Genomic DNA, 10,786 nt, shown 5'->3' with positions numbered 1-10,786 from the left:
TATATGACTAATGAAGGAACACTTGTATATACTGACGAGCAAAATCCGACTTGGTCTAAGTTGCCAAGACTAACCGGTTAACAGAGTAGTCAAAATCTCAGAAATTCACGTAAACAGAGTAGCCAAAATACATCCAAGAGCCAACAGATGTCTTGACTTTAGTGACTAATGAGTTCAAAGTTATTCCACTGAAAACTAATCAAACAGATTGCAAATGCCAGTCTAACTATCGTTCATGGAATTGAGTCACAATTAAAGATTCCTAATAAGGAGGCAGAGAAGGTATACCAATTTATTTTTCTCTCTGTATTCAATACTAACTATAAGGCCGAAAAGGTTAGACACGATACAACACTTGACGAGCGAAATCTGACATATGGAATAACGTCTTAAGATTGTTATACTAATTAGTTTAATTGTCCTTCTCGAATACACAATTCGATAATGATTCCGCTCGACAAATTATATAATCAAGTAAGTAAAATAACAAGTAGTAGTTTTATGACCGAGTCGAGTATTAGATACTCTCTCCTTAAGACGTTATTCGTTCCGCAATGGTGCTAAGCCGGGTTGTATATACGAATCGTCTCCCAGGATAAAACAGTCTTACCTTCTTGAAACGCAGCACTTCGTTCTTCAAGAAACTTCGAACCAAATAAGTAGAGAACTCTCTTAACTTCTTAGACTTCTAATGCATACTCTAAACTCAGAAAACTAATTGATTTTTTTCTATCTAAAATGAAACAGTAACTATGTATATATAGAGATATTGGTGACTCTATGGAGAGACATAATCCTAGGGATGTGTCTCTCCTAATTTTAATTCAACCAAGGCAATGGTTCAACCAACCAACAGAAATTTGGATGGGTTCTCAACACAACTAGTGTAAGAGGGTTTCTTAATGGGTACAAAAATGGTGTGATCGTGGAGGATTCAACACACTTTCTTTAAGAAAATAGCATTTGAAGTGTCGGGGTATGAGGAGCAACTTAAAAGGTATGACAGTGTCTCAGTCAAGTGTAATCTGTAGCACAAAGATTCAAAAATCGGGTGATAGAGATCGAGATCAAGAATGAGAAGATATATATTTCTGGTGATGAGGAGACACCAGGTAAGCTAAAATCGAGACAGTTTCAGGTGTGACTTCAGACACGGAGAAGGCAGAAGGTAAAGGAATATTCAGTTATTACTTTCAGTCTGTTTGAGTAGTTTTATGCATCAGTTAAATCGTTTTTTGTAGCTTAAGCTAATAGATTCTTGTATTTCTCAGGTTCTATATATTTGATGTTTGATATCTGAGCAAGCAGGAAAGAAAATGTTGGTCGTTCCACTAGAAAGCTTGCTCGGGATCATCGTAAGTATAACAGAATACCTGCTTAAGTTGCATCTCAAATATTAACATCATCATCATCCTAATTATATGTGGTGATAGCTTCATTCTTTGAGCTCGTATTGCTTTTGTATTCTTTTGGATGACCGTAGTAAGCCATCGTACTTATTTGTAGTTTCTCTGCACGGAGTTAATAATCTGATCGATTTAGCAGTTCCTTATGATGTGATTGTATTCGTTTTTGTTCCCAATCAGTCTGAGTCGCACGACCTTGTTTTGCAATTGTTGGGTTCACTTCTGGTTTGGAATTTCAGTCAGATGGCCCAAGGATCTGGCCTTTTTTACCTGTCAATGCTCCGCCCTTAGTCATAATTGCAAATTCTGCTTCATTTTCAATATTACTTTATCGTTATTTTTTGGTAGGTGGATTCAGCATAAGACACCAGGATTGTGCATCGCTTAGTCAATGAACATTAGTCCCATAAAAATACAGCCTTTGAGAAACAATCCCATGATCACACGAGGGAATGCTTTCACAACTTCAACGGGTGGCTAATCAAGTGTTAGCTATTCTTTGTTTTCTCTTGATAGAGGAAGAGGAGTAGATAACTTGTTAGGTTCTTATTTATAACCCATTGTTTTAAGCAATTATTTGTTTGCATGTTTAGATTTGGTTCCTTGTTCTTTATAGATCATCTGTTTTCTTATTTGTGTTGGTGTTATTGTTTTTGCTCTCAGACTTTCCATTTGATGCCCCCACAAGCAGATAGCTTCAATGTGTTCAATGATATGAATTATGCATGAGATACAAGAATTAGCAGGAATATGTTTGATTGTTGAAGAAATATACTTGTGAATTTGACTGTACGAGGACAACACTAACATTGCTTTCTTCCCACTTTTATTACCCGTTTACAAACTTATCAGAAGATCATTAATTTTCCATTGTTACTCTGAACCATTGTCTGCTTCAAGTCGATAAAAATGCCACGAACCGTGTATCAGCCTCCCAATATATTCCTTAATAGTATATCTTTTTTTCCATGGGCCGATTTTAACTTAAGAAAATGACTTTAATTTTTGGGAAATTGACTACGATCTACGATAGTCATTCCAATGACATTGATACATCAAAGATGTGATAAACACGACAACAACTTGATTCAAACTCTTACAAGAACCGGTAATGTGATAAGCACGACAACAACTTGATTCAAACTCTTAGAAGAACTGATCTAAAGTCCAACTAAACTATGGCCTAAAGTCCAACAGAGATGAAGCAACTTCCAAATTGTCATCCATAACCGACGACCATTAGTAACATGCTAAGTTCCTCGAAACTGTACAACATCCCTACATTGTTTTTACACTCATCTCTAAAGCCACAAAGTACTTTCACTGTTGCAAACCACCATGGATGAAGCAACTTCCAAATTTTTTAGAGAAATAATAAAAGATAAAATAAAAAAACCAAGTTTTAGACAATAATTTTAGTGATTGTCTTGATTCAAAAAGGTAATTTCTCGACAAAATCATACTATTCACTCATTAAAAAGCCTTCAATTTTACCAGATCATTTACAGAATTTTCCATGGAACAAGCTTTGGAAAAAAACTTAAATGGACCAAAATATGCAAGTGTTTATATGGAAATTACTGCATAATGGAGTGGCTACTTTGACAAACATAAATAGACGAATGCAACATATCGATCCGGACGGTAAACTGTGCAATATCCAGGAAGTAGAAAATATATCGCATTTATTTGGTTCTTGCCCTAGATTCATAAGTCTTATTGGTATTACTAATGATCCAGATTTATTACAGTTAGGGTTAGACCCTATACAAAATTTACAAGATATGTTAAATAAATGAGAAGCAGCTAATGGAGTTTGGTACAAGTTCACTTATCTGTTACGGATATGGTGGAAAAATCGCAATGCATTGCATTTCAGACAACAAAGTTTCGAGTTGGAGAGACTATGGATGCTGACGAAATTGGAACTTACACGTAATGATGTAGAACGCAGCGGAATTTAAGAATAAAATAAACTAATACAAAGAACGATAAAATAACGATAAAGAACGATTAAATAACTCTAAATAACTGTAAACTTGATTAAACTTGATTGGGTTTTCTCTTCAACATGAGAATAATGGACAAACTAGATATTCTTTTATAGGATTCTGGACTTTCCTAGATAGACTTGAATTAGACTTTCCTAAATAAATTAAATACTGCAACTTCATAAATAACTAGACTCAAATCTGGACCTTTCCCATTATTGGAAATACTAAAATAACATAATTTCCTAAACCTAAATTCTCTAATAATCATACTAAAATTGGGACTTCCTAAAACTACTCTCCATGGCCGGATGGCCCATGGCCCGGTTTAGTCATGGAAAAAACCTCCACGCAGGGTGCCCCTGCATCAGCATCCCCTTCTCCCACGAGGTTCGTCCCGAACCGTTTCGATGAAGAAAACAATACGATTCACCTGTAAACGCTGAATTCCGCCAAGGCGATTCAGAATTCCCACTTTGAACGAATTTTACATGGAATTTGAAGGATACCAATTTTCAAGAAACCGCCAATTTTAATCTCAATCTCATATACCACCGATTCTCGCAATCTTGACTTTAGGGATTCTAGAACAATCATCTCGTCATCTTCCCACGGTAGATTTAACCACTTAATAATTTTCAAGAAAATAAGTAATACGAGCAAGTCTGAAGTAAGAGTAATTGTAGCCAATTTCCAAGATTCCTCGTCAAGAGCCAAAGTAGAAACATCACCAATTCCCAAAAATTTATTGATATTGAAACACGTAGCGTCGATATGACACTCAAAAACGACCTTCCCACGTTCATCTTCATGATGTCTATAAACCATAACCAACAAGTTGCGGTCCCTTGTTATAGTTATCTTGCTAACATGCACAGGAATCAACACAAGGGGTTGATTGCTTGAGTAACTAGAGAGGACTTGTGCCTTCTTGGTAGGAATGGTGGTGTTCTTAGGAATCAACGCAATCATAACATCTCCAGCCGTTTCCAACCCCAGAGAGAGGGGTGACAACCAACAATGATAAGTCCACATCTCTCTCAACACCATAATCCACAAATTCAGCAAGGTTTATGCATGGGTAAAGCTCCTTGCCTTCAAAGAAATCTGGCAAAAGGGACCGATCTTTCAAAATCCCAGTCGTTCCACCAACAAAAACAACACCAGGAACAACCATTTTGGCATCTCTCAAACACTTCTCAATTGGCTTCAAAAATTTACTAAATAAATCCATATTAAGTTCTTTAAATCTAGCACTTGTAATGGTGGAGTAAAAATCAATGTCGGCAAACAGGGAAACAGTTCCCTTCTCTTCGATTATTGCTTCAATGTCACCTTCTTCTTCCTTCTTCCTATCCTTAGTTAATTTGTCAACATCGATTTCATAGATGTTTTTAGCCCTAGAAATCTCCTCCTTCTTCATCTCAAACTGTGCAAACTTAATCCAAGGAGTTACCTTTGGGTGACAATAGACAAATCCTCCAAAAATATTTCTGGTTCGTTTAATTTCATTATACCTAAGTTCGAATGTAGTATAAGAAAGCCAACCTTGTTGCTCTAGCCTCCAATTCATCCACGGTTCGAATACCAGACGAGATCTGGCGACGCTTCCAATCATCTCCTCGGAATGAATGTATTTGTACCAGAGTTGATCGACACGAGGAAGTAAGGTAACAACTCGATTCCAGACGGTCCTGGCATAATTGATGGACGTGTTCTTCGTCTCAAATTTTGCGTTCTTTAGCCATAAAGAATGGTTCTTTGAATCAAATTTTAAAGCTCTTTCATAAATAGATTTTGCTCTAATAAAATCCCTTTGTGAGTCCTCACACTTCGCATATTTGATGAAAAGGCTAGTTTTTGTTCTCTGTCCTCCTGGTCTTCGAACTAGGTCTTCGTATTCCTTGCGCTTCTGATTTCGAACCGTGATTTCTGTTTCTTGAATGTGTTTAGCTTCTCTGAGGTGACGGTTGATATTGATAAGGAGACGGTTGTGGTAGGTTTTCTCGTACGGTTTCTCCCGGATTCCAATGATAATTGTACGAGTCTCTATTCGCATATAAACATGAAGAGCATGAGGATCGATTCGTTATCTCTTGATGAGTATAATCTGATTGATTATAATCTTCTTGAGGGATAGAATATGATCGATACTGATTTAACTGGTCTGGAAAAAAAATTCCAGAATACCCAAAACTTTGGTGGCTCTGATACCACATGATGTAGAATGCAGCGGAATTTAAGAATAAAATAAACTAATACGAAGAACGATAAAGAACGATTAAATAACTCTTAATAACTGTAAACTTGATTAAACTTGATTGGGTTTTCTCTTCAACATGAGAATAATGGACAAACTATATATCCTTTTATAGGATTCTGGACTTTCCTAGATAGACTTGAATTAGACTTTCCTAAATAAATTAAATACTGCAACTTCCTAAATAACTAGACTCAAATCTGGACCTTTCCAATTATTGGAAATACTAAAATAACATAATTTCCTAAACCTAAATTCTCTAATAATCATACTAAAATTGGGACTTCCTAAAACTACTCTCCATAGCCGGATGGCCCATGGCCCGGTTTAGTCATGGAAAAAACCTCCACGCCGGGTGCCCCTGCATCACGTAACCCTAACTTAATCCTCTCAGCTCTTGTTGTTGTTGATTCACAGGTACATGTTGAAAAGGGGGCTTTTAAACCAAATTTGGGTTTGGGCCCAATATAAAAGTGTGGGTTTGAGTAAATGGTTTACCAAACTAGAAGGGGTAAAAAAGTAAAAGCCTCATGAAATTAATTAAAATGGTGTAGAGAGTTCTTTTCTTAGTCAAGTTCAAGAACAATCTAGAGAGAGAAAGAAAAAGGAAAATAGTATACAAGAAACTTGAAGAAGAAGACATAGATCTAGTATGAATATTGTGTTTAAGGTAAGAACTAACTTCAATATCTAATTTAATATTGTGACAAAACTTTGTGTCTCTTGTTTTATGAGATTGTGTAGATCTAAAGAAGCTTTATTATATGAAAGTATGTTGATGTGAATCTTTTGAGTTTATTTGAGTGTATTGAAGTATTTATACTTCTAATCTCCAACAAATTGGTATCAGAGCCATATTAGTTTATCAATTCAAGCTTTTTCAACATTTTGAGATCTAGTGTTTGTGAAATTTTTGGGGATCTTTTAAGAAAATGTCAAATATGATACAACCTCAAATACCTAGGTTAACTAAAGAGAACTATGAACATTGGTATATTCAAATGAGTGTATTATTGGGATCTCAAGATTTGTGGGATATTGTTCAAAATGGTTATGTAGAACCAACTCAAGAAGAAGAGAGTTTTATGAATGATGTACAAAAGTGTGTTCTTAAAGACTCAAGAAAGATGGATAAAAAAGCCTTATTTCTTATCTATCAAGGAATTGATAGTCCTACATTTGAAAAAGTGTCCGAAGCAAAATCATCGAAAGAGGCTTGGAATATTCTCAAGAATTCATTTAGAGGAGTTGATAAAGTGGTAAAGGTTCGTCTCCAAATTTTGCGTGGTGAATTTGAAAGATTGAGTATGAATGAAGGAGAACTTGTCTCCGATTATGTTTCAAGAGTATTGTCTAATGTTAACGAAATGAAAAGGTGTGGTGAAAAATGTGATGATGTTCGGGTGATGGAGAAGATTTTACGGTCTTTGACACCTAAATTTGATAGTGTGGTTATTGTCGTTGAAGAATCAAAAGATTTGGAATCCATGACGGTAGATGAATTGATGGGAACATTGCAAATTCATGAACAAAGGGTGAATAGAAATGTCGCAACCTCTTCAAATTGTTCGGTTGATCAAGTACTTCAAGCAAAACTCACTTTAGAAGAAAAACAATATACACCCCAAAAAGAAAGAGGCTATGAGAGTTATGGTAGAGGTTATGATAATGGTAGAAGAGGCTTTGGAAACCAAAGAGGAAGAACAAATGAACTAAGAGGAAGAGGTAGAGGAAACTTTACTAGAGCTTATAATAGCCAAGGTAGAGACAAAAGGGATATTGAATGCTATAATTGTCACAAGCTCGGGCATTATAGTAATGAATGTTGGTATAAAAATCAAGTTAAGGAAGAACCAAACCTTGTTGAAGATGAAGTAGAAATTAATGTTGATCCTACATTGTTATTTTCTTGTGATGGTTTTGACGAATCACAAACAAACACTTGGTATTTCGACACCGGTGCAAGTAATCATATTTGTGGAAAAAGAGAATTGTTTGTTGAAGTGAATGAAAGTGTGAAAGGGTGTGTAAAGTTCGGTGACTCCTCAAAGATACCGGTGCTAGGGAAAGGTAATATCCTCATTCAACTAAAAAATGGAAAACATAACTATATTTCCGATGTCTATTATGTTCCCACAATGAAAAATAATATTTTGAGTTTGGGACAACTTTTAGAAAAAGGTTATGATATAAGATTGAAGGATCTTCATCTCACATTAAGAGATAGAAGTGGAACTCTAATTGCTAAGGTAAAGATGGCAAAGAATAGATTATTTCCCTTGAACATTCAACATGGTGATGCAAAATGCTTAAACTCTATTATGAAAGATGAATCTTGGTTGTGGCACTTGAGACTTGGGCATCTAAACTTTGATGGGATGAAGACCTTGGCAAGCAAGAATATGGTAAGGGGTTTACCATGTATTGATCACCCAAACAAAGTGTGTGAAGGGTGTATCTTTGGCAAGCATCATCGCACAAGTTTTTCTAAAGAAGGGAGGTGGAGAGCATCTAATATATTGGAGCTTGTGCATACCGATGTTTGTGGTCCATTGAAGCCAATGACAAATGGAGGTAACAATTACTTTCTCACTTTTATTGATGATTTTAGTAGAAAAACATGGGTTTATTTCTTAAAAAATAAATCCGAAGTATTTGAGGCATTCAAAGAGTTCAAGAACATGGTAGAGAAACAAAGTGGTTTTATGATAAAGAAACTAAGGTCCGATAGAGGTGGAGAATACACCTCAAGAGCATTTGATATGTTTTGTAGAGAACATGGGATTGTTCATGAACTTACTTCGTCATACACACCACAACTAAATGGAGTTGCCGAAAGGAAAAATCGCACCATATTAGACATGGCAAGAAGCATGTTAAAAGAAAAAAGTTTGCCTAGAGAATTTTGGGGTGAAGCCGTTGCATGTGCCGTATACTTGTTAAATAGATGTCCCACTAAAAGTGTCTATATGAAGACCCCACAAGAGGCATGGGGTTATTACAAGCCTAGTGTATCTCATTTAAAGATATTTGGATGTATTGCTTATGCAAAGATACCGGAAGCAAGAAGAACAAAACTTGATGACAAAGGTGAGAAATGTATCTTTCTTGGGTATAATGAGCAAATGAAATGTTACAAATTGTTTAATCCAATTGTCAATAAAGTTTTATTTAGTAGGGATGTGGTATTTGAAGAAGATTTGACATGGGAATGGAAAGGAAAAGAAATTGTTCAAGTTGAACTTAGACTTGAAGGAGAAGAAGAAGAAGAAGATGTGCCACCAAGAGAATTTCAAAGAGACCCACAAACACCATCGTCCTCATCTCCATCATCCTCATCATCGGGGGGAAGTTCTAATGAAGGGCCAATGAAAACAAGAAGTTTGAGAGAGATATATGAAGTTGTGGATAATGAAGAAGAATTAAACTTGTGTTGTTTTCTCATGGATTGTGATCCTATTAGTTATGAAGAAGCCATCCAAGAAGAAAAATGGGAAAATGCTATAAATGAAGAAATTAATGCAATTGAAAAAAAATGATACTTGGGAGTTGACAAATTTGCCAAAAGGATACAAACCTATTGGTGTTAAGTGGGTGTATAAGACAAAGAAGAATGCAAGTGGAGAAGTCCAAAGATACAAAGCAAGACTTGTAGCTAAAGGTTACAAGCAAAGAGCCGGCATTGATTATAGTGAGGTATTTGCTCCCGTTGCTCGTATGGAAACAATTATATTGTTAATCTCTATAGCGGCTCAATATTCATGGAAAATTTATCAACTTGATGTCAAGTCGGCATTCTTGAATGGTATCCTTGAGGAGGAGATATATGTTGAACAACCTTTAGGGTATATTAGAAAGGGCAAAGAAGATAAAGTTTATAAGTTGAAGAAGGCCCTTTATGGGTTAAAGCAAGCTCCACGTGCATGGAATGCAAGAATTGATAAGTATTTTCAAGAAAATGGATTTGAAAAGTGTCCTCATGAGCACACTTTATATATGAAAGTGAAAGAAGGTGGAGGTATGTTATTTGTTTGTCTCTATGTTGATGATTTGATATTCACCGGTAATGATTCAAGACTATTTGATGAGTTCAAGAAGAGCATGATTAAGGAATTTGATATGACCGATATTGGGTTGATGGGTCATTTCCTTGGTATTGAAGTGAAGCAAATGGAAAATGGCATATTTATTTCTCAAAGTGGATATGCTAAGGAAGTTCTTAGAAGGTTTAAAATGGAGTCATGTAATCCGGTAAACACCCCTCTTGAAAGTGGAGTGGAGTTGAGAAAATGCTCAAGAAGAAGTGATGTCGATCCTACATATTTCAAAAGTTTGATAGGAAGTCTACGTTATCTTACATGTACAAGACCGGATATTCTTTATGGAGTTGGGCTAGTGAGTAGGTACATGGAGACACCGGATGAATCTCATCTTAATGTTGCAAAGAGGCTCCTTCGATATATTAAAGGTACGCTCAATGATGGTTTATTTTTCTCTTGTGAACAAGATTTTAAGCTTATCGGTTATTCCGATAGTGATTGGGGTAGAGACTTAGATGAAAGAAAAAGTACATCGGGATTTGTATTTAGCCGCTAGCTCTATGGTTTGTCATGCAATTTGGTTAAGAAATATGTTGAAGCACCTTCAATGCCCTCAAGTTGGTCCAACCGAAGTGTTCCTTGATAACAAATCGGCTATTGCTTTAGCCAAGAATCCCGTTTGTCATGAAAGAAGCAAGCACATTGATACACGCTACCATTTTATTCGTGAACATGTTAAGGAAGGTGATATTGAAGTGGTGTATTGCAAGTCTCAAGATCAAATAGCGGATATATTTACGAAGCCCTTGAAGCATGATGTCTTTGAGAGATTGAAGTGGATGTTAGGTATGAGAAGCTATGGAAATTTGGTTTAAGGGGGGATGTTGAAAAGGGGGCTTTTAAACCAAATTTGGGTTTGGGCCCAATATAAAAGTGTGGGTTTGAGTAAATGGTTTACCAAACTAGAAGGGGTAAAAAAGTAAAAGCCTCATGAAATTAATTAAAATGGTGTAGAGAGTTCTTTTCTTAGTCAAGTTCAAGAACAATCTAGAGAGAGAAAGAAAAAGGAAAATAGTATACAAGAAACTT

Source organism: Eschscholzia californica, unplaced genomic scaffold, assembly GCF_041429995.1.
Source record: "Eschscholzia californica isolate CP2 unplaced genomic scaffold, dmEscCali1.0.p SCAF_3, whole genome shotgun sequence".
Lineage (NCBI taxonomy): Eukaryota > Viridiplantae > Streptophyta > Magnoliopsida > Ranunculales > Papaveraceae > Eschscholzia > Eschscholzia californica.
Note: the sequence above shows the minus strand (reverse complement) of the source record.